We start from the raw sequence: 25,607 nt of genomic DNA on the forward strand, positions 1-25,607 counted from the left end.
ATGAAAAGTTGCCATATATGATTAGTAATCTAAAAAAATGCCAATTAAAATTGCAATGAAATGAATAGTACACATTCACCAGAAAGGCTAACAAGATTGACAATTTTACAATAGCCATAATAAAGGATTCTGTGAGGAATGATCAATAGATGGTAATATCACTGAATGGAAGATAGTTGGGAACAAGATATTTTTTGGCTCTTTCACCTCCTTGGCACAGGATGCTGAGTCAAGCATATGGTATTTTGCAAAGAGTGACATGCACCATGATTGTTATAATTCCAATGATCTAATATTTCATCAGCAATCCTCTGTTTCCTTTCCTGCTATTTTTTTGGAACTCCCTGAATGGAATGCAGAAATATAGTAGAGGAAGCATACCCTAGCAGCCTCAAAAAGTATCATTAGTAGAGAAAAGAGATAGTTCCTCAGCTTTCTGATAGAACAAACACTGGGTGTCTGAGATAGGAAATAGATGATATGACATCAGAAAAAAAGCCTTTCACTTCTTTTAGGACCACATTCATGAGGAAAACAAAAAACAAAAAAAACATAAGAATTAGTCACTCATTTTTCAAGTGCAACTCAATTGGGTTTATAACCAATAGGAATTTTTCTCAAAATATTGTAATAAGTTTTGGTTGGTTTCTTTTAGTTTGGGGTTTTCTCATTTTGACATGTATTGGTCTCTGGGGGCATCTTTTTTTTCTCTTATTATAATTATGATAATATATTGTTGTAATTATTTGTCTTTTTCCTCTAAACTTCAGATTCTAGGAATGTAGGAACTATGTTTATTGACTTACTTATCATTATTTCTTAGCACAGTGTAGGTTCTCGACTTAATTTGTGAAGGAATGAATGGATCAGTCAAACACTCAGTTTTATCATGAAGTTTTAGGAGAATGAATCCATAATGGCTAGCCATATGGCATTATATTCCAGAAGTTTTGTTATTAATATTCCTGCCATTCAAAGGAACTACTCACTTGTAGCTGCAGAATAAGAGATAGCATTGCATTCTGTAGATTGGGGCAAGAACATTCTGGGTTGGGTAAGGTAGAGTTGGAATGGGAAAATGTATGTAAAATGATAAATTAGCCATTTTGGCTGGACAAGTGAAAAGACTCAGAAGGTGTATAATAAAAGCTTATAAATTCCTTTGAGTTTGGGGCTGTTGAATTTGGATTTATTAAGCACAATAGAATAATCAAACTTGTTTTAATAGGCAATGTTATGATTTAAACAATGTTGCAGGGAGAATTAATTCCATAGCCACGTACATTATGGATTGTGCTCAGGAAGGAAGATGGGGTAAAAGGCTGATGAGGAAGGAAAAAACTTGGCCCAACATCAGAGAGGTTCTTGGTGATGGGTTAGATGTGGAGTTAAAAATGGCTCCTGGCACAGAAACCATTGAGACTTCAGGAATGCACTGTGTATGGAGGCTCTCTTAACTTTCCTGCTACCATGTATGTTCTCTCATCATGGATCTCTCTCTTCAGGCCCCTTTTGTCCCTGTCCTCCTTCATCTTCTTTTTGTCCCCTCATTCATTCTTTCACACTTTCTTCATCTCTTTTCCTTGGGCTTCTTTATTTATTTTACTGTTTTTTCCCTTCACCTTCCCCCATATAAACCAATTTGGGATTGAAATTCACCCTTCTTTCGTGCATTTATTCAACAACTCAAAAAAAAAAAAAAAAGAATGGGCTACACACTATTCTATGCCAATCTTGTTAATTAGAATGCAAAGATTAATAAGACATAATATCCTGCCTCAAGACATTGTACCATCAAACAGTGATAAACATTCATTCATTCATCTATTTATTCAATCATTATTTATTCCTGGAGACATATGATTGAATAATGCATGATCTATGTTAGCAAGGAATTCCAAGTTTGATATAAGAATGTATAAGGTATTTTTAGTGTTTATCATGATAAGATGTGGAAGGAAACACTCTACACCATTTCATTCATTACCAATGGGATAAGGTTAGAGGTGAGGAGGGGGAAAAATATTATTTTTTCTCCTACATATAACTTTTATTTCAATGAGAAAGTATTATTTTATAATTTAACAAATCAAATCAATAAAATAAGTACCAAATACAATGTTATGTTCCTGGATAAGTTTGAGTCTTACATTTTTCAAGATTTTTTGTCTTTTCATTAATAACCTCAATTATCCATTTTTTTTTCAGTGTACTTCAGTTTACTCTTTTATTCTTTGCTTCAGGAGTTATTAGAAGGAGAGAAAAATGTTCTCTCTGGCAATTTTAGTCTTACCCTATGACTGCACTCACTCAAAAAATGTATAATTTACATAGAATTCTCCTACATCTATTTTCTTATTTGTGGCTCTATTCAAAACTTCCTCCAAAAAACTCGATTGTTTCCTTGATGAAATTAACTTCATTTATTACATCATCCAAATTCTCTGAAATATAATGTCCATTTTCACATACATTGCATAATCAATAGTTAATAAGATTCCTTTACATTTTAGTCCCTAAGTTCTAAGCAGCCAGGAACAATAAGCTTCATTCAAGAACTCTGTATATCCAGTTCCCTCCCAATTAGTTTCCATCTTTAAGAAAGACAGAAGTGTATTTTGACATACGTAAGCTCTTGACAAGAAACTTGCATCGGCTGAATGTGCTATCACTTCCAGCATATCTTTCCTTGTCTTTTTTAGGCAGTTGTCCTGGAATTTCAAAATTGAAATGAAAACCCATCACAAGAAAGGCATCCATTTCCAGGTTTCAGTGGTGCTTCGTAGGAAAGAATCTGTTTCCATAAACTTACTTGAGTGAGAGAAAGCATTGTGCCCCGATTGACAACGCGTTACCCTACTTGTCAGGTCTGCAGGTTTCTCTGGCTCTGTCACCTCCTCGGTAATGGATGCTGAGTCAAGCATATGGTGTTCGCTGCCGTAAGTGACACTGTGCTGGTTTTCTTTACTCCTCAGGAGGATCTTCCCATGCCAAGTCAATTTGCAATGCCTTGGATCTTTCAACAGTCCTTTGGTCAGAATCCAGAGCCCCTCTCAAATATCAGATGACGGTGACCTCTTTGTGTAAACTTCAATATCTCAGAAACCCAACCTAAAATCCAAGAAGGTTTTTTCAGTTTTTGAACTTTAATCTTGGGGCTTTCCATACTGTCCTTTGAATCCATGGAGGGATTACTTGGTAACTTGCTAATATGCCATCCAATTTGTCTGGAAGCTTTGGCTTATAGCCCTGCAGAAGGAGAGACACAAAGATTTGGAAGATGAGAGGCAGATGAAAGCTGGCAATGTTACTGCATCCAATTAAGATTTCTAAGTGAGGAAGCAGGAAAGAGGTGAAAGCAAGAGAGGTATGATGCCAAGGATGAAAACCAACCAACAAGCAAGGGACAGAACAGGACAAGACTTTATTTGTTGTAGTTAGAGAATCACAAATGTTAGGTGAATGTGGAAGAGTTTGGTACAAATCTGGGGGAAGGGAGGCAAAACATAGAGCTCATGATAACCAAGTGGCTCTAGAAATAAAGAAAATAGAAATGTATTAGAGAAAATTAATTACTTTCCCTTCTTTGTTTCTTTTTTAACATTTAAATTCTCTTTAAGGTCAAAAGATCTTTTTTTTTTTAAGATTTTATTTATTTACTTGATAGAGGGAGAGAGGAAAAGCACAGAGGGAGAGTGAGAGGGAGAAGCAGACTCCCCACAGAGCAGAGAGCCCGATGCGATGTGGGGCTTGATCCCAGGACTCTGAGCAGAAGGCAAACGCTTAACCGACTGAGCCACCCAGGCGCCCTAAGGTCAAAAGATCTTAATGCTAATATTACCTACTGTTATTTTCTGGCACACCTTTGGTTTATTCTATCTATGTAAAAGTGAAATTGGTCAGAAGTTGTAATATTCATGCACATAATGACATTGTTATTTCTCTGTGTAGGGTGATTAAAAAGGGATAAATGGAAGGAAAGCCTTTGATTTCTCAAGCAGCTTATTTTTTCAATTGGAGAAAAGGTGCTTCTACATTTCAAAAAAGATGAAAAAAACAAGACATATTCTCTCCCACAATTGTTTGTAGGTTAAACACACGCATGTGTGCACAAATCCCTTGCCTTACTAGATCATTCTAATTGGCAACACTGTCATTGTTAACATCACCATATCTCACATAGCCCTAAAGGTGTCCCATTTTCTTCTTCTTCTTTTTTTTTTAAGTTGCTAATCTTTGGGATTTTTTTTAAGCTGTGTTTTACATTTACAGAAAAACCAAGCAAAAGTACAGAGTTCCCATAGACCCTCCTGTACCCCTGAATTTCCCTCTTACTAGTACCTTGTATTAGTGTGGTACATTTACAGTTGATGGACCAAGATTAATATATTGTTACTAAAGAAAAAGTCCATAGTTTACATTAGGGTTCATTCTTTGTGTTGTAAAGATCTATGAGTTTTCACTAATGCATCATGTCATTTGCCACTGTTATAGTATTAGAATAGTTTCACGACTCTAAAGATCTTTTCAGAAGCATTGTTAAGCATATCTCCTGTGTGCAGTGTAAGTGTATTTCTTGAGTGGTCAGCAAGAAGTGGAATGGCTGAGACGCTGGATATGCACTTCGGAAAATGACTTTAATAAATACTGCTAGTTTTCTCCAAGATAGCCATACCAATATACACCCCAACCAACTGTTGGAGAGTTTCTATTTCCCTTTGCTGTTTCCAATACATTACCAAGGTTTTAAACTTTTCCAGAGGGTATCTTATTTCAATTGGCATTTCCTCCAGTTAGTGGTAATGTTATGTATCTTTTCATACATTTCATTGACCACTCGTGTTTCTCTTTATGATAATTGCATTGTTGTATAATTTGTCAACGAATTGGGGGTGTGTGGTTTGTAATTTTCTTATTGATCTTTGGGGTTTTTCCATCTTTCAGATATTTATCCTTGACTACCAGTTATGTCAAAATATTGAATTTCCATTTGTTTCTCATCTCTTTTAACTTAGCTTATGATGTCTTTTATTGTACGTGAGTTTGAGTAAAAATAAATAAATATAAAAACAAAGTCTAGAGTATAACTTGTAGTAAAATGATATAGTAGTGTTGGGAGTGGGGTATGGAAGTGAGGAAAATAAAAACTTTTGCTATGGTCCCAATTTTGCGTGGGGCCTGTCCTTGTTCTGGTGACTCGTTTTCACTTGCTTTTCTGAAAAGCATAAGTCATGTTTTCCCCCTTTCCTTCTTTAACTGTCTGCAAACGAATTTCATTTTGTTTTTATGCCACCCAACCATGTCATTTCATGAGAACTCCCTGCTATTTAGATTTCCTCATTCAGAGCTCTTGTCTTCTGCGTTTGATTCTCTGTAAAGAACTGTGTACACTCATAGCTCTCTATAAATAATTGAAAGAGTAATAATTTGCATATACAGTGGCCTGTAATTGGCTGTGATATGCTCACTAGTAATTTTGCATGAGGGATACTCCAGTAAAATAAATTGTGCTTGTCAGTGTTTACTTTGGACAGGTAAAATACTATATGGCATGCTGAATTTTTATATCAAGTTTTAATTAGGTCATTCTGCTTGAGTTACCAAAATAATCTGCTTTCCCCAATAATGAGAATGGGATTTATTTAGAAATAAATATCAAGGACTCATCTCTATATTTCAGAATATGAAAGAACTCTTCTCTGTAATATATTCAAGTTAAATATTTTGCATCCTAATCTAGTCAGACTTACTGATTGATTCTCTGCCAAGTAGAGCTGCTGCCAAGCTAGGGAATGGAGATACTGAGGTCAGGGCTTCACCGCACATCCAAGAAAACACTTGTAACCCAGTCTTTGGGGACCCAGGGAAAGATCCACCTCCTCCTTTTCCACAAATCTCCTTCCAGCTAAGAGCGGGTCAGACTGGAGGCAGACATACCCCCAGCACCATTTCACTTTTGGCAGTGTGCATTTGTACTCGAAGAGTCTTCTATTTCAAAATGGGGGGCTGGAGACTTTTGCTTCTCTTTTTCAAAGAACACATTTTGACAAAGGAGAATGGATTCTTTGGAGCTTGGTGTTTTCGGTTTGGTGAAATTCAAGGCATGGAGGATGATAGAAGGTAGTAGGTATATGTTAGGTTAATACTTTTTATTATGATGATTATGGTTTTTAACCTCAAAGAGGACTTTTTTTTTTTTAATTCTTATCCCAACCAAACAAGGCAAACTCCTTCAGAGAAGGAATGTTCCCAGTATCGGTCAAAAGACGAAGGTACACTATGCACATGATTTTAGTCTAGCTTGGTCCCTTCACTTATACAAACTGGCATTTGTGACTCCAGCTGACGGGCAACATGCAGCCCACACACAAAGGAATAAGAGAACGGACTTGTGTATTTACACAGAGAATGTGTTTTTAATCTAGTTAGATGCTCTGAGGTGTGAGATACAAGACAGGAAGGCTGTTTCCAAACTAAGAAGGCATTGTATCCCAGACAGATTTAAGTCAACAATTTTGCCTTGAGGATGTGTTTTCTCATGGAAACAACTGTCTGCATCAAGAGTTCATAAGCTTTGTTGGGGCTATGACTTCTCCCTTGAAACACAGCCCTCCGGCGAGGAAAGTGGTGGAAATAAAGGTCTTTAACATGAGGCAGAAGTGTTTTGGTGGATCTTGTACCAGGAGCTCTGGCAGACACTGGTCAGATGGAATGAGGAGTGTAAGGGAAGAAAGAAAGATGGGATGGGCAGCAGGAGGATTGAAGGTAAGTAAAAATGTGAGAAAGAACAATAGTAATGGGCCGATTGAGACCACCTTCTATGGATTCCACCTAGAGGTCTGAGCTTCCTGACTGAGATTCCCTGATAATGAGATGGTTAGTTTGCCTCGCTAGGCCACCCAATCCTATGCACTCTCCAAATATTTTGTAATTCCTTCCTCACTCCAAATAATTAAGTTTTTTCTGGTGAAAGTCTGAGGAAAAAAAAAAAAAGAGGAAATCCTCCCCTACCCCCTAACCACCTTTTCCTCTTTCAGGCACACTTAGCCTAAGGAAAAATGGTAAACTAAGCAAATTTCAACTCACTACTTGCTTCCTATTCTACACTCCTCTTTCAAATTCCTTAATTCTCTTCCTCAGAATGACAATGTTCTGGTGAAGTTCTAAACATGACCACGATATCCCTGTTCTTCCAAAGCACTACAGGTAATTCCTCCCATCCATCCCCAAACGAAATGCAGATTACTGTAGAGAACTTAAAATTATATTCACCTTAGAAGAATAGCACTTGTTTGGGCGCCTGGGTGGCTCAGTTGGTTAAGCGACTGCCTTCGGCTCAGGTCATGATCCTGGAGTCCCTGGATCGAGTCCCGCATCGGGCTCCCTGCTCGGCAGGGAGTCTGCTTTGTCCTCTGCCCCTATCCCCTCTCATGTGTTCTCTCTCTCTCAAATAAATAAATAAAATCTTTAAAAAAAAAAAAAAAGAAGAATAGCACTTGTTTAAATCATAAAGGTGGGAATGATAACCAGTATTGGCCTACTCTCTCATTGTTTCAAGTAGATGCTTCCTAATCTAATGATTCTGTAGATAATGGAATTTCTAAGTGGATCTTAAAAAGGGGTTATGCAGGAGAGTTTTTTGAAAGGGGGAAAAAAAGCTCTATTAATTTTCACTAGGAATGGGCCCTGGTATTGGCTTCTTTGAGAAATTTCTACCTTTCAGAATTGGTTTTACTTTTGCATTTCTACATTCGGTTTCCATTGAGGTATGAAGTGTCTTTTTGTTGCTGTTGTTTTGATCATCTTATATTTCACTTCTCTGTCCATCCCTCAGCATCTCTAACCCATCTGGGACCCTGCCCCCAAATCTGAAAGCGTATGCTGGTCCCTGCACGCAGCAGCATCCATTACCATGCCTAATGTTTGCTTATTTTTTTTACTTTTTTAGATTTTATTTATTTATTTGACAGAGAGAGAGAGCACAAGCAGGGGAAGCGGCAGAGAAAGAGGAGGAAGCAGGCTCCCTGCTGAACAGAGAGCCCGACGTGGGGCTCCATCCCAGGACCCTGGGATCATGACCTGAGCTGAAGTCAGACGCTTAACCGACTGAGCCACCCTGCCTCATGTCCACCATCTCCTATGGTTCAGAGCTTTCCCTGGCTTCTCTTTCTGCTTCCTGCCCTTTGTGTGTGGCCTCTCTTAAGCCTGTTTGTTTGGTCAAAGAGTTAGCCTCCCTAGTTTTCTGTCCTTTTCTCCAGACATTTTACCTTGTTCTCTTGACTCCACTCACCTTTGAGACCTCTCAGGGGAACATCTTGCTCAAGACCTGCCCCACTGCAGCCCTGAAATGCTCTCCTTTATATAAACTGGTCTGCAGAAAGGGTCCAGAGATTGGTAGCTTGAGGACCTTCCCCAGAAGTCATTTTGCCTAGCCCTATGCCTTGTAGGGGTCCATCACTGGAAGGTGGGAATTGCTCATCTGGCAACAAAGATGGGGACTCCAACGAGAAAGGGGCCTGTGGCTGGTTGTGGCCCAGCTTCTGTCCTCACTGCTCTGTGGAGAGAGCCTTCAACCAATCACTGATGATTTTCTAACTGGTAAACCCAATGTCTATTTTTTGAGTCCTTAAACAATTCATTCTCTGTTTATTACATTTTATATCCTCCTCTGATAAGCTCTATTTCTCTTTTCCTGTAATGCCATGCTCTCCAGGTTTCTCTTTTATCATCCATTTATTTTATTTATTTTTTGTAAACAAATATTTATTTGAAGTTCTATTATATTCCAGATAGATCTGGGAGCAAGACCTTGCCCTAAAGAAATTTTACCGAGTGGAGGAGGTAGAGAGCAATATTAAACAAGTAAACATGTAAACAAAGTGATTTCATACTTCTTAACCTTTCTCTGCCTCATACATAGACTTCTCTTTATTCCAGCAACACTTTAACCTTGGCGTTTTTTTAGGTTTCTCTCTTTATGTCTTTTCTCATTCCTTACACTTTTCTATCTTTTCTCATGGTTTTAACTATCTGTTTAGTCTTGATCTCGCCCCAGTACTCATGTATACAACTGTCCATCCACAGATAACTCCACTGGCATGTCTGGCAAGCATCAAACTCAAGAAATATCAAGATAAATTAATCATCTCCTTCTTTAAACTTGGATCTATAGGGGGGGGGTCTCCCCAGCTGAGGGGTCTACCCCAGCCTAGAAACTACAGTATAATCATGGAAAGCACATGGGTTGGAGGGATGTCATTGATGGTCATTCCTGGTGTCTCCAATCTCCCAGTGTACCAAATTAAAGATCTCTTGGTAGAGGTATTTTGGTTTTCATCTCTGGTCTTCCAGAACAATCCATAGCATAAGTACAGTGACTTCCTTATTTTAAAAATATAGATGATAGATAGACAGATAGATGTAACATGAGCAACACACATTAAATTCTTAGAGGTCAAATCAAGGTCAAGTGTTCCAATCTAATTTTATTCATTTTGGATATAGGTGTTCAAAATGAGATGTTAACATCAGAATTCTTGATTTTAGTTTCCCCCATACATCTGTAATACAAGTTTACAGTTAATATCAGGTTCTGAACATCATGGCATCTCACTTAGGACCAAGTGTATACTAGCCCCTCAATATCCTCAATCAATGTTCATTAACTCATGTTTATTGAGAGACTGCTTCTCTCGAGGCTGCCAGTCACTCACTCAAGAAAGAAAACACAACTGGGTAATTCACTTTCTAATTCAATATAGAGTTTTGAATTTTTTCCTGGGAAGTAGAGAATAGATATATAGCTTCAATTCAACATGATGCGATGCATTTTCAGCACTTACCTCTTGGCTTTGTTATTGTCAAAGATAATTTAGGATCTCTTCCTTTTTGTTGTTGTTGTTTTAAGTGGATCTTTGGCAATCAAGTGAATCTATTATCTGTTCTATTTTTCACAGTGTATTCTTTTTCTTTCTTAAAAAAAAAAAAAAATTCTAACTCAGCACAGCAATCTAATGTGAGCTGGGCTGACATTAACACTCCAATCCAGCTGGGTGCAGATTTCCATCCTGCTCACCCGGCAGCCTGGGATGCAAGACTAGCTGGATGTGCTAACGGTCCCTCCTCCAGCTGAGCTACTGGCCTAGGGGAGATGCTGTCCCTCCTCAAGAGACCAAAGGCAGCTGTTGCAGGTCATGGACCCGGTGCTAGCGGAAGGCACACTGGGCCCATTGGTGAGACCCAGTCTCTACTGACCTCTACAGCCACTTCTTTATTGGCCGGCAAACACTTTTGGGGTTGAAGGGTGAATTCCATGCATATTTTATAGAATAGGTTTATTACAGCTACTAGAAGCCGATTCCAACCCACACCATCACCTTCTAAAAGCACTCATGCTCTTCCCTCCAAACTTACGCGTGCCACTTTCATTCAGTGAAATCAGTGCCCCATTAGGCCCCCAAAGCCATGCCTGTTTTCTCTTTTCCCCCTGTCTACATGTTTTCATCCTCGTCTCCGTTTCTCTCTCTCCTCCTTTTCCTCTGTGGCATCTAGGAGAAAGGAGGGTTGGGGAGGAAGGTGTGAAACAGGTTTCATCTCCTTTTACTACTTCTAGAACAATAAAATCTCTAATAACCACAATACCCACAATAACGAAGAAACCAGGCCAGAAAACCAGAAAACCTCTACCTTAACATTCAGGGTGTTTTAAAGCCTGGCACTTAGCAGAGCTCATTAAGAGAGATGGTGCATGACAGTAATACACACAAATGAGGATAAGAACTTTTTTAAAGCATTTCTTTTTTACCACGAGACAACGAAACGGGAAAGAAAGAGCAAGAGATTCACCGTGTTCCGACCCAGATGTGCAGAAAGGGAAAGGGGGGCGCGGTTATTGGCCAAAGGTGCTCTTTTCCACCACCCCCTCCCTTTTGGGGATCTTTGTATACACATTCCAGCCCCAGACAAAAGGAACAGGGCAGCTTTAGAGCCTGCAGAACTGGGGGCTGAGGAGGCGAGGGAAGAGAGGAGCATGATTGATGGAGTTCTGGTTGGCTTATAAAGGGCAGCCGGGAGTGCAGGGAAATAATCAGGGAAAAGGGCGTCCCGTGCTGGCTTTCTCAGAGGGGCGAAATGAATCCTGCTCCTCTGCATTATTAAGTTGTCAGGCGGGCTGATGATGAAAATCTGAAGGTCAGGCATAACAAGAAGCACCTTATGGGGGGGTCACGACCTTTCTGGAAGTGCTACACTCATGTTTATCTGCACCTAACCCTTATCCACAATTCTTCATTTGATAAGAACATTGGGAGAGGGGGAGGCAGGGGAGGGGTGTCTCCTCATATGTATAAGCAGTGAGTGAAATTAGGCTTCCCGTGAAACTGATTGTAGAGGCTCAATTCGCAGTGAAAGATAATAAACCAAAAGGACACACGAGGGATGCAGGCAGAAATTGTTCGCTACAGTGGAACTCAATAAAGGGAACAAGAGCTTCCCTAAATGACAAATTTGGTACAGTGGTGCTAAAACCGGGATTCTCCCTGGAATTGCCAAAGCAATTCGCTCTAGGCAGTCCCGCTTTTTATTTACTTTGGAGATCCTAATGGCATGGGGAGGGAGGTGCTTTTGGGCAATGTTTATTTCTTTATCTGCTTGTTTTAAACCAAAGATTCATGGCGAAGGACCATCAGACAGAAATCTTCTGTTTGATTTGTATTTGTGTGTGTCTGTTTCCAAACTGGAAACTGGAGCACCGACTCTCCTGCCTCTTGTCCACATGTGTTTGGGGTGAGAGCTTGTATTTTATTATTTATTTATTTATTTATTTATTTATTTATTTATTTATTTATTTATTATTTTTTTAAGACAGTCCTTTTCCAGGTGTTCTCCGATTCTTGGGAACTGAGGAAGTGCTTGGGATTCTCAGCTGGGACTCATAGACCAAACCTCTAACTGATCACAAAAATAAACAGATCACTTGTAAAAAAATAACACTGGAACAATTCACAACCTACAATGCAGGCTTCCAGTGACGCTTCCAAATCTAATTGTTTATCCCTGTCTGTGAAAAGAGCATTCTTCAGATTTGGATTTGTTGGCAGTAATGTGTAAAATATAGCATTTACCAAATCATTTACTGCTCAAGGTGGAGGTATGTTTGAAATTGCACAGAAAGGGGAGGATTTTGCAAAATGAGGAAAAGAAACAATTTACCAATGGAATATAAAGTGATTTATTCTCCAAGTCAGTTAAGGACTTTAACCTTCCTAGAAATGATTTCTTCTAAATCTGAAAGGAAGGACCATTTTTATTGAATGCCCTTTATATTTCTTTTCTTTGTATGTCTTTTAAGGAGTAACACCTGTTTTTCGACACGGTCCTTTGAGATGGGTTCATTGACAAAATGAGTAGACTGCTCCTTACCTGGATGACATTCAATTTAGATTCACATTCTTTTATTTGCTAGGACTTTTTAAATATCTTTTGGTCAGGTTCCTAAAGTTATAACCTATTTGCCATCCCATCTGCCAACTCGTATATACAGAAACATTCTCCCAATAGATTGCCACAGATAAACTAAGAAAAAAATCCATTTTAGGTTCTCAATCCTATGCAGGAATAAGAATACAAACTATATATATATATAGCTTGACCTAGCCATCACTCATGCCCTACACACGTGAAGATCACATCTGTGCTTTGCTTTTTGCTTCACAGGTATCTCCCTGTGTGGCTGAGATGAAATCATTACCTTCCTATAGTGTTCATATTTGTAATGTTTGTTGAAAAATCAGACTCCCTCTATAAAACTTGCATTGTAACATGAAGGGAAATAAGAACACTCAGCAGCAATGTTATGCTCGTTTTTTTCTCTTTCCTTTTTTTTTTCTTTGCCAGAAGACAAGCTAGGTTTATAATTGATGAGATGCTCTCGTTTAGAGTACAGTGACCCAGAAGTCAAGATGAGAGCGCGAGAGCCTATTATTGCTAGTGTAGCCACCGTGGTTGGCTGTACCAAGAAGGACTTTACATGCAGAGTGGGACAGGTACTGAGAGATGAATCCACAGAAATAATCACTCCATAATCGTTCTCGAGAGTTTTAAATAAAAACTAATTCTTTTTTTTTTTCCTCCATAGGATAAAGGAAAGGCATCATTTGGAATGTGTTTTACATAATATCCCTTAGAAATGATTAATATTCTTTGTTTCTTCAGTCAAATCTTTAAAAAGACACAGTTCAGCTTGCCACTTAGCTCCATTTGTCAGAATGCATCCATATAATTGGCCAACATGTCCTTAGGACTTAGGGGGCATTTTCTAGTGACATTGTGAATTATCAACCAGCCAGCCACATGGTAACTATCCAGAATATTGCAAATCACAACTACCCTTGATTACACAAGAACTGAGAATAAAACTTTATTTTGTATTTGTTTATTTAAGATCAATGGATTTCTTCTTTAAAAAGTGGGTTTGAACCTACCTGCAAGAGATGATACACACATTTTAATATTTAGATCAAAACATCTACAAAAAGAATTGAAAATAGTGAAAATTGAATAGGGAAAACACCTATACTCTGTTTTTTTTTTTTTTTAAGATTTTATTTATTTATTTGACAGAGAGAGACACAGTGAGAGAGGGACACAAGCAGGGGGAGTGGCAGAGAGAGAAGCAGGCTTCCGGCAGAGCAGGGAGCCTGATGCGGGGCTCGATCCCCGGACCCTGGGATCATGACCTGAGCCGAAGGCAGATGCTTAACGGCTGAGCCACCCAGGCGCCCCTATAGTCTGGTGTTTTTGAGAGGGTAAGGACGGTCTCTGAATCTCCTGGCCAGCTGCTTTTTTTCTGTGTGTCTCAGCTCTTCCTTGCTTTTACTGTCTTGTGTTTGGAACATGTTGTCCAACCTCAAGAAACTCCTTTAAAATGGTGTCTGGGGTTCTGGAGCCATGACTTTCAATCTTCCCAGGCTTGGGTCCAGTGTTATAGGACATTCAGGAGTTTGTTTTGAATCATAGGTGACACGTGAGGAAAAGGAAAGGGCACAATCTGCTGGAACCTTGGTCCTTGGGGTGTGGTCCACCGAAAAGCAGCTCTTGGAACCTATTAGAAATGCAGAGTCTCCAAGCCACTCAGTCAACATCTCCATTTTAACAAGATCTGAAGTGATTCCTGAGTACATTTCGGCTTGATGGAAGTAGGGGCCATTTGGCATTTGGGGGGACTTCCGTGGCCTTAGAAAAGGGCCACTGTGCTCCTGAGTCCATGGCATTTCAGATGTTTGCTGCTTCCAGGGTAATTTTCACTAGTGACTAAAATGGGCCACTGCATGACCTTTCTCTGCTTGCCCTCCTCCTGGGGGTGCAGAGAGCATCAGAGGAATTTCGAGAAGATGCTGGGGATATTCTTGTGGAAGCACGAAATCAAATCTCTAGAGAAAAGGGGGCTCCATTTCTCACTAAGGTGATTACCCAAAAGGTAATTAATAACAAATTGTCCCATACCAAATACCTGCCCATCAGGTTAAACACAGGGTCTTTTTTTTTTTTTTAAGATTTATTTATTCATTTGACAGAAAGAGAGAACACAAGCAGGGGGAGCAGCAGGGGGAAAGGGAGAAGTAGGCTCCCCACTGAGCAGGGAGCCAGATACCGGGCTAGATCCCAGGACCCTGGGATCATGATCTGAGCGGAAGGCAGCTGTTTAACCGACTGAGCCACCCAGGTGCCCCACACAGTCTTTTTTGGCATCAGCTATGACCAAAGAAAAATGCACTCTACTCTGAGGACACATTGTGTTAGCTGCTTTTCTTTTCTCTTCTTTGCATGGGACACAAAATACTGCCTGTGTTTTTAAAGCTACTGGAAAGTGAATGCTACCTATCATAATACCCTGTATTTTATTTTGAACTCTGTAAGAAAATTCCAGCGTGATTTTTTCCTGCTGCCTTTTTTTACACATTCTAAATTTCGTAGGGCAATCGATTCAGATCCATTTTAAATCTCAATGGGCTGGAGCTTGGCATGCAAGTTGGTTGGCCAGGTGCAAGTTTCTCTTCAAAATATGACAAAAGTCATGGCTGAAATATAGAGCAGCAAAAATGTTGGAGAGTTTTGCCAAGCTGCGACCAAACAAGCTGACAGTTATTAGCAAGGGGCAGAGGGGCACGCGGGAGGTGGGGTGTGGGGGGGGTGTGGGCAGCATGCCATTTGCATAATGATCAACCTAGCTTTAAAAACACACACACACACACACACACTTTGCTTCTGTTAATTCTTCTTCACGCTTTTTTTATTACAAAAAAAAAAGGTAATTCAGAGAACTAACAATGCAGAAAACAAATGAAGCAGAGAGGTGACAATGGGAAATTTTAATGATCTTCAGGCCAATATTCGATCCCCCGGAACTTCTATCCGGGTGACACCCCAAAATTCACAGCTTCAACTGTCATAGCATGAAGCCTCGCTGTGGTGCACATAGTTTATGTGCCACGGAACAGATGCTGCAGAATAAGAATGAAACAGTTGCTGGTTCGTCTTAGATAATCACGCAGATTAAGCAGTGGTTTCATTACAGTGTTTTTACTATGCATTATTTTTACTAGGCAGCGTCCTTTGAAATAATGGGAATTGATTTCACAGATCTTTTGCATATTACTGATACTCAGTAATGTTGCCGAGTAAAACCTTTTCCATCCTGCCACTGTGAAAAGGCACTAATTGGGGAAGAAGAAGGTTCCCCCATGGAAGGCTCTCTTCCTCAGATTTGAGGCTGGGAAGCAATTGAGCCAGGGAAACTATATGTGGGCCTTTGTGGTTTAGCAGCTGTAGCTTTGTGTCCTGATTTAGCTGACCTAAAATTCACACGATCCCAGATCACAGAGCATCGGCCTGCACTGCCCTTGGTTTCCCCTTCTTGGCCCTCACCTCCCCCCTCCCAGCACATTTCTCCTGCTGGATAAAACAAGTGGAAATGTGCTGCCGATGAATGGGAAGTCGAGAGAATGAATGCAGAGACAAAGCTCATCGGTGTCTTCTGCAATCGGACACAAACCTTAAAATGCATTGAATTTTTTACCTTGACTTGATTCCCTTGCTGTGCACTATTCATGTTGACTGGGCCATTTGGCTCATTTTCCTGAGCAGCCTACCTGCAAACATGTTCTCTGCAGACCTTCTCTCTTTCCTCTCCAAAGATGCCTGCATCACTGATTGACTTGGCAATAACCTCTTTATTCCTCCAAGAAATGTTTAGAGGGAGCATCTCTGCTTTTCCTCCAGCCTTCATCTCTGTGTCGATGGAAATTTCCTCTCCCTGGAGGTGAGAAACCTTCAGTGTTCGGGAAAGAACTGGGAGAAGAAACAGATAACCCGGGTGCCGTGTCTTGTCATGAATTAGCTCCAGGACATTGATCTTTGCTGCTACCTTGCTTTTTTTCCTGTGTAACTTCCTCTTTGGAGTGATTAAGATGGCCTTCACCTTCACCACTCTTACCTTTGGGGAGGCATGCTATTAAAGTTAAACTCCAGTACAATAATTCATTTGCATTTCATTATCAACACTCCAAGCAGGCCAGGCTGTCCTGAGCTGAAGACATTGGGCGAGGCTGGAAGATTTACTCATTTTATCTGTCAAACTCTGAGAATGGGACATGGCAAGGTTTTTTGTTTTGTTTTGTTTTTTGTTTTTTTTCCTCCTGTTTAGTAGGTGGAGATAATTGGGCAGGGAAAATCTATATGACTCTCTAAAATGTTTTCGTTGATAAGGCTGGATGGATTCAGTAGTGATATTCTAGGATGGTTTTAAATATAATTTGGGTAGGAGCAATCTGTTTTGGTACACTTCAAGGATAAAATGAATAAGCGAAGATCCGGAAGTATCTGTTATTCCGTAAGGCTCTGCATGGAGTTCAAAGTCAGCTGCCTCCAGAGTAACAACTGCACCAGCTCAAGAACTTCTCTGGAAATCTCCCAAATTATGTTTCCTAAAACGCTGAATCAGTGGGATGTTAATGATTATTCTAGGCACACAGGCGTGCGCTCATGTGCGTGCGCACGCGCACACACGCACACGTACAGATGCACACACACAAGGAATAGGTTTTCATGGTTAAAAACAGTTTGCAAGATTGGGGATGAGGTATACTTAAACTGTTTTTTGTTTGTTTCTTTGATTGATTTTTTGTGTGTGTGCATGATGTTCAGAGCCTTTTTTCTTCAGGTGTGCATCAGGAATCCCGTAGAGAAGGCTGACAAAAACAGCATCTTTACAATGTATATGGCCATTAACTCTTTGTGGGGAAACACCCATTAATGCCCTACTAAGCCAGTGCATCTCAAAAACAGTTTATTAAATTCCATCTGTTAGAACCAAATAGAAATTGAGATCCAAAGATGACTCCTACATGACTTTAAATGGACAATGATTTTTAGGAGAACTCTTCGTTAGTATTTTGTATCATCTCTTTTGGTAAAAAGGGACTATCTACTGATAAAGCCCTTGCCACAGGTAGGTTTAAGATGTAAGTAGAGATGATGCATGCGTTAACTTTTTGGCTTAACCTCTTATGAGTTATTATAGCATTCATAGCCTACCATGTGAAATCCCCAACAGACCACTTAAATTAGATCACCCATTACACATTGATCAAGCTAAATTTTAGTAACGTCAAACTTCTCCCCACTCTCTAAACCCGCCACATGCTTCCTTATCCCCCTGCATTGGCTCACAAAATGCTTTCTCCTAAAAACCTCTTCATCCTGATGGCCACTCTTTTAAATGCCATTCACCCGCAAACACCCATATCAAATTCGAGGAAGACTCCTTTGACCTTCTTATAACTAATCTTTTCCTCTGGTTCTTCCAGCAATCTGTACCTGCCACTGCTTTTGGGTACACATTTCCTCATCTTTCAGGCCTGAGAAACCATGAGAAGTTGATGGAGAATACCTCATGTTCCAGCATGCCAAATTCCTTTTGAGGACCTGAGGTTATGCCTAAAGTTGCAGGAAACATCTTTTGGGAAAAAAGTACCATTTTCTGTTTTATCCCAAGTGGCTTATAGTCAATGAGTTAAAATTACCACTTCAGTTCAACTCATCTCTCTTGAGTACCTATTATGTGCCAAGACTTAGGCAAAGCATCATGGATATAAAGTTAATTATGACATCCCAGTGTACTCTAATGGTCAAGACATGTAGACAAAGGCATTATTTCAACAAAATGTAATAAGTTCTAAGGCTGGAGGATGCCCTGGGGATTAATGTATGCTCAAAAAGAGGCATTTGCCCTAACAAGAAGGTTTAGAAACTCCAAGTAATCCTAGTTTCTATGACCCTTGGACTTCTAGCCTAAGTTTGATCTACATTTATTTCTAAAGTTAGGAGAATTCATCATTTAGCTTCTCACATCTCTTGTTGGAAAACTCCTACACTGGTAAAATTCAATATATCTTCAGTCCTGGAAGTCTGTCATAAGTAGAGTTTATATTCCCCGTGCCGTATCTCCAATTGAAGGGGGCAGGGAGCTAGTTTTCCTTCAGCTGGAATCAATTTTTTCTACCCAAGTCCATTTACTAGAATTAATCGTTTCGGAAGAAGCTCAATTTTGCTGGAAAATCCAGAAAAGATTTTAGTTACAGCTCCACATAATAAAGCAATTGTGTAATTAGTAATACATTTGTCACTCCTTTACTGGGTGCGGAAAAAAAAAAAAGTAACACATGTATTGCTTTAGTGTAAATCCTGACAGTGGAGATTTTTTTCCGGGGAATTATACCATTATACCATAAAAATGTCAAGGCACAAGTTTACTGTTCCTTCTAATATTCTAAAATATTCTCTTAGGCTGACATCTCTGTCAATTAAAATTAAACAAAATTGCATTCTGCCATATACACTTCAAGGAGGAAGCTTTCGAGTTTATGGCTGCTCTTTGAATTGATTTTTAAGATGGCATCTGTAAAACTTGGCTCGAACAAGATGAGGTGGGATGTATTTAAGGACCAGTCAATTTAAAAAATGTTTTTAAAGATCATAAATTGACAGCCAGAATAGACTGCACATGTCTCCAGGTTTCTCCGCTATTAAAATAAATCCAGCGATTCTCTTGAATTGAATGTTTGTCCTGACATAATTCAGTGCCAACACGCTTCTGACTTGTTTTGGGTTTCCAATATTTTTACAGAGAATAACATAAACAAGGAAGCTTGTGAGTGTGGCTTCCAGTTGCTCAATTTGAACAGATTTGGGAAAAGTCCTTCTCCTGGTGTTTCCCACAGCAGAGCCGTGCGAACGTGCTTTCTCACGGGACTGTGGTTCTCAGGAGGGGAGGCCGGAGCCGTGTGGACCGTGAGCACTTTTGGCAGGACTTCGCGGCCAGTAGAGTCTTCCGGGAGATCACCCTCTGCGATAGAAAGATGAGCAAAGTGAGCCTCCATTCCAGTTCCTCTAAAAGGAATTTAAGAAGCCATCTTTGGGCTCATCCCTCTGATTGCCAACCCTTAATGTGCAGTATTTTATTGGTGCATTTAAGGCAAGTGTTATTTAATGATCCAGAGTTTCTGGGACCAAAGAACCTCCTTCATTCTTTGTTAAGCACCTTTTGGAAGCTCAATGTGCCTTCTCGGGTCACTTGGTTACCACTTAAGGGAAAGAGATAATATCCTGAGTGGCTTAAAAGGGTTTGTGCCCTTTCAAACAAGTTTGAAATGATGCTCTGGCTGGACTGCTGTCTTGAGTAATTTGTGTGTGTGTGTGTGTGTGTGTAAGGGTGGGGGTCTTTGCAATATTGGTGTTCCTAATGGGTAGATGCTTTGTTTAATCATAGAGGTAATGGGATCCCCAAAAAACGAGTAGGGGAACTCTCTTTGCTTTAAATTGAAGAGGCTGGGCTGGTTAGGGACTATCAGATAAGGGGCACTGGGGTCTTGTCCAAAAGGATGGCATCTTCCTCGGTGGTCCTCTGTAAACTTCCATGACTTCCAAGGAAACGACATCATGTCCAGATTTTTCACTGCCGAATCCTCCATCCCGCACAGAGAACAAGCATATAATATGGGCTCCATAAATATTTTTAAAATTGTATATAAATGGATACATGGGTGGAACCCAGGCCCTTAAATACATCTGCCATTGAAGTGGTGTAGCTGAAAACATCAAGAGAGAGTCACGTGGGGAAAACTGCCCCCATGGGAGACTCCTATTGGGTCTCATGGGGAATCATGGAAACCACAGAGGTTTATGACACTCTCTGGAGGAGAGACCAGGGGGCAAGAGGCTGCTTCCACTCTTCTCATTTCAATCCTCCTTCTTCTCTCTTTTGATCATGAACAATCAGTAGTCATGGTCCCTGTGTTTTCTCCCTTTTTTTTCTCTAATTCTGCTCTTGATGGGTTAAAGTGTGTCTTTAGAGGATGTCCACTGCCTGCTGCACGTCCAAATGACATCTATGGGTGGTGGTCAACAGAGGGACTGAGCCCAGGAGAGAGATGGAGATAACAACTGCCATAGACTGAATGTTTGTGTCCTCCCCTCCCCCAAATTCATATGTTGAAACCTAATCCCCAATGTGATTGTATTAGGAGGTGGGGCCTTTGGGAGTTAATGAGGTTGGAGCCCTCATGAATAGGATTAGTGTCCTTATAAAAGAGACCCCAGAGAACTCCCTTGCCCCTTCTTCCTTTGCAAGGATACAATGAGAAGACCATCAGTGAACCAGGAAGCAGATCCTCCCTAGATACTGATTCTGGACTTCCCAGCCTCCAAAACTGTGAGAACTTAATGTGCTGTTTTAGCCACTCAGGCTCTGGTATTTTTGTTATAGCAACTTGAATTAAAACACAAGACAAGTGTCCAGACATGGACAGGACAGGCAGGGTGGAGAGAGCAAGATCCCCTCTTGCATCAAATGGCCAAGGACTTCTGTGAAGCTTATAGGGAACCGCAATGAAGGCAAGAGGACTGTTCTAGAGAATCCAACATCTGTTCTTAGCCATACCACATGGTTGACCTGAAAGTTTGATTTATAGCACCTTCCTCTGCCCAGCCCTCAATCTGGAAATAATAAACAGGCTCATTTTTAACATAAAGCCATGTTACATAAATACCTGGAATAACAGACATGGTAATGCAGGGTTTATTTTAGTTGATTATTGATTAATTCCAGTTTTTCATTTAATAAATATTTATTAGGCTCCTACTATATGCAAAGGCACAGTTCTAAGCATCCCGTTACAGACAGGACGAATGATAAAACCCCTCCATATGGAGGTTATGTTCCAGTGAGAAATAAGGAAAAGAAGCAAGATAAATAAGTAAAACAAGTCAATGTCAATTAATGTATGTAGACATGCATGGGTGTCTGCACATGTGTAGGAAAGTGCTGGATGATGAGTGTTGAAGAAAAAAACAAAACAAAGAAGGGGATGGGGAATGTGGGAGAGTGGAGGTGGGAGAAGGTAGGGGAGGTGGAAAGACTTTCAAAGAGTGTCAGGGGAAGATGTCTTATAAAGATGCCTTTTGCATAAAGATCTGAAGAAGGTAAGGGAGGAAATCTTGCAGATTCCTGGGAGAAAAGCCAATCAAGTAGGGGGGAACAAAGAAGACAGGAGCATCATTGACATTGTTTGAAGAACAGCAAGAAGGCCAGTATGCCAGAATAGGAATTAGCAAATAGGAAAGGAGAGGAAGATGAGGCCAGAGGGACTAAGGCTTTGTGAGTCACTGGAAGGACTCTGGGTCTAATTGGGAGTGAAATGACAAGCCATTGGAGTATTTTGAGCAGAAGAGCTTCATGATGAAACTTTGTGTAAAAGGGTCTGTGTTTTTGTATTAAGAAGAGACTGAAGATGGGCTAGGGTGAAAGCAGGGAGCCCAGAGAGTAGGCTCTTAGACTAATCTAAGCAAAGATCTATAACTTGGGGAGGAATATGCTTTATATCTTATGAGGGATGGTGATGGTGATGATGATGATGATGATTGGGGAGTTCAGGAAATTAAATTAAATTAAATTCTCATCTCTTCCATGGGCAATTTTATCAAGGTCCGGTGTTTAGTTACCGTCTTTGCCTGGGTAATTTTTTTCAATTATCAATTCTTTGAGTTCAAATCTGTATGTTCTATTGAAACGTTGTGATGGTTAATTTTATATATCAACTTCACTGGGCTGTGGATATCCAGATATTTGGTCAAACCTCATTCTGTGTATTCCTCAGAGGGTGTTTTTAGATGAGATTAACATCTTTAGATTTATTGGTAAACTTAGTAAGGCAGAACTCCCTCCTTAGTGTGGGTGGGCCTCATCCAATAGTTGAAGGTCTGAATAGAACTTAGTTGCTAACTTTCCTGTAAGAAATTCCTCCTTTGAACTGGACTGTTGGTTTTTTCCTGACTTTGGACTTGAACTGAGACATCAGCTGTTCCTGGGTCTTGAGCCTACTGCTCTTGGGACTAGAACTTCACCATTGGCTCTCCTGAGTCTCCAGCTTCACCCTGCAGATCTTGGGACTTGTCAGCCTTCATAACTACATGACAAATTTCTTATAATAAATGTCTTTATATATATAATATTATATATATTCTGTTTCTCTGTAGAACCCTGTCTAATACAAATATCCTCTGGAATGTCTCCAAATTTTTAACATATATATGTTTAATATTGAACTCAAGATCTCCACTTTTCACTACCCCACCCACCATCTTAGCTCTCTGACAATTCCCAATAAATGGCATCACCATCCAATACAGTTAGATGAGTCATAAAGGAGTCATCCTTTGCTTTTCCCTCTCCCTTATCTGCTAACCCCATCTAAACCATCTGCATGTTTAGTTGTGTTTTTTATTCTCAATAGACTTCAGATCTGAATACTTTGAATACTTCTATTCATGTCCCTTGCCCCATCATAGTCTTGGCTATCATCATATTTCTTAGCCATTTTTTTTAAATCTGCAGTCACTTTTGACCTGTGTACAGTGTCGTGATCTGTGTGTGATCCATCTTTTCAAAACATACATTTGGTTATTTTACTTTATTTAGAAATTTTGGTCACTTCTCAGTGATTTGAGGATAAGGAAAACAATCCCTAATTTGATTCGCAAGACTCGTATACCGCCCCCCTCCATTGCTGTGACAAGTATCTACCTGTTGTCCCAGTGTAATTCTTATTACTACCCCCTTTCTCCCAAAGGTGTCTAAGTTCGGACAATAAATTATATGGTCACCTTTCTCATGACCAAGATTAAAGTGGGCAAGTTTATATTCTCAACTGGTGGGCACCAAAATCATTCTCAACTTCTTAAAGAAATATTTTCTGAACAAGCAGACCCCTCTTGATTGAGACAAATACAGGTGCCAGCAACTCAAAAGCCATGTTTTTTGAAAAAGTATTTTCCAAAGTTCCCCAGAGAGGAAAGGAGAGGCCATGGGGCCCTTGACCCACTGAGTAGGGGAAAAAAAGAAGTTGGTGACAGAAAGACATTAATTCATGCACTGTGAGTTTGAATGATGTGTTTTCTTTACACCTTCAAGTTAAGATCAGCTGGAAGACTAAGCCCTAGTTCAACCTTCCTGTAACAGTTATAAACCATGGACATTAGTCCAAGCCTCTGGATTTCTTTTCGGAATTCAATGTCTTATATTACATGAAACCAAAATTTATTGTCATTTCATGATAAATTTAAAAAGATGGCTCAAGTCTCTGTCTTCAGATGTAAAAATAGAGATCCTTTCCAAATAAATAGACACTATTTGTAATATTGTTATTTGAATGTTGGCCTTTCTGCAAATTTAAATTACTTTTTCATCATTTGTGTTCCAAGATTACTAGAATTTCAGAAGACTGGCAAAACCATCCATGCAATCAGTGCTGTATAGAGGTTTCCTCACTTGCAACAGAGGGATAATCGTGGCTTTTATGTCCAAACTTAACTGTGAGGACTAAAGGAGAAAACTTGCATAAATGTTCTATAATGTTAGACCCACTATATTCCGAGGCTTCAGGTTATCTTCATCACTATTTATTGAGTCCCTAATACACAACAAACTATACATATACATATTCTAATCTTCGTAACTATGTTTTTCATAATTTTATGGAAAATCCACCCACCTAATTAGCAACCAAGACCTCAGTTGGTGAATATTTAAGAAATAGTGATCACAGATACCAATATATTTAGAATTCTGAAGTGGTGAACTTATCCTGTGACTAGAAACTGAGAAAATCATAAAAGAAATGCTACTGAGTCTCCCATGATTGACCCTCATCTCCAACAACCCTTCAGCGTTATTTCATTCTGCTCTGGGACTGATATACTGATTTCCATCCCACACAATCCTCTAAGTCATATCCATCTCATCCGGAGATGTTGCTTCACTTCCTGGTGGCCAGGCCCTATAAATAAAGTCTAAGTTCCCAAGGAACTGATAAGATAGATAGAGAAAACATTCATAAAGCCGTAAGTAAACACAAAAAATAAATGGATATACCATCGTTTCCTATATTTAAAAAAATCAACCATTTATGTATATTACTCACTCAATTTGCCTCTTGTATGAACATTTTGACTGGCTGTTCCTATCTCTCCAAGTTCTTAGGCTAGTTGACTTATATTTGTCTCACACTTGGATTTTGTTAATAGCTTCACATATTCAAGAACTTATTTCCTAATTATTTTTTGTCCATAAATTTGAATTATTTATTTGGTGAACATCCAATTCTTGATGTTCTGCATATGTTAGGTTGAGAACACAAGTATCAGTATGTTTATATCAACTTAAGATCCCTAAAATTGACTTGGACCATCATTCTGAAATGCACATTGAGACTAAAATATGTCTGTCTAGTTTGTTATCATGAAAAAGATCCCCAGAGGAGCCTGGCCTGACACCAGAATGTTTTTCTTTATTGCTGGAGGGGAACGTGTTCGGTTCACTCTTATGCCTGTCCCACTGCTCACTATATAATTGTTTATTATGATTCCCAGGCAGACCTCTATGATAAATAATGAAGATTCGCTTTACATGTAGATATTTATATATTATAAATGTGGTCCAGGTTTCTCAGCTCATACCATCCTGGAGGGGATATAATCAAATGGGTGAGGATTACAATAAAAACAGCCATGAAAGCCTCCCACAAGCAAAATGGCTGGACTTCTCATCCCTAATTTAAGCACTTCTCTGATTCTGGCAGAGGCTGAACCAAATTTAGCATCCTTAACCGTGATGATTGAAATCCTTCTTTTACTACAAGTTAGCTCTGCTCTTCCCGCTGCAATTTCCAGGGGCCACATTTGTCCTCAAACATCTCCACTTTGCCCTCCCACATGCATCCTGTTGGTACTGGTTTCTCCTGATGACGTGGTTGAACCTAAGTTTTATCATGGTCTTCATGAGATCATTCCCTCCCTACGTCATCTATGCACACCTGCTCACCCTTGTAGCCATCACCATTGTGATAGGGAAGAATGAGAATCCGAATCAGCATTTAACCAGTGCTACATTACTATTAGGCAGCCATTACTTAGGCAGGAAAATTAGGGACCTTGCCTTTCGGTTTCTTTACAACAGACTTATTTAACTATTTTTTTAAGTTTTATTTTATTATGTT

Source organism: Mirounga leonina, unplaced genomic scaffold (genome assembly GCF_011800145.1).
Source record: "Mirounga leonina isolate KUSES-001 unplaced genomic scaffold, KU_Mleo_1.0 Mir_178, whole genome shotgun sequence".
Lineage (NCBI taxonomy): Eukaryota > Metazoa > Chordata > Mammalia > Carnivora > Phocidae > Mirounga > Mirounga leonina.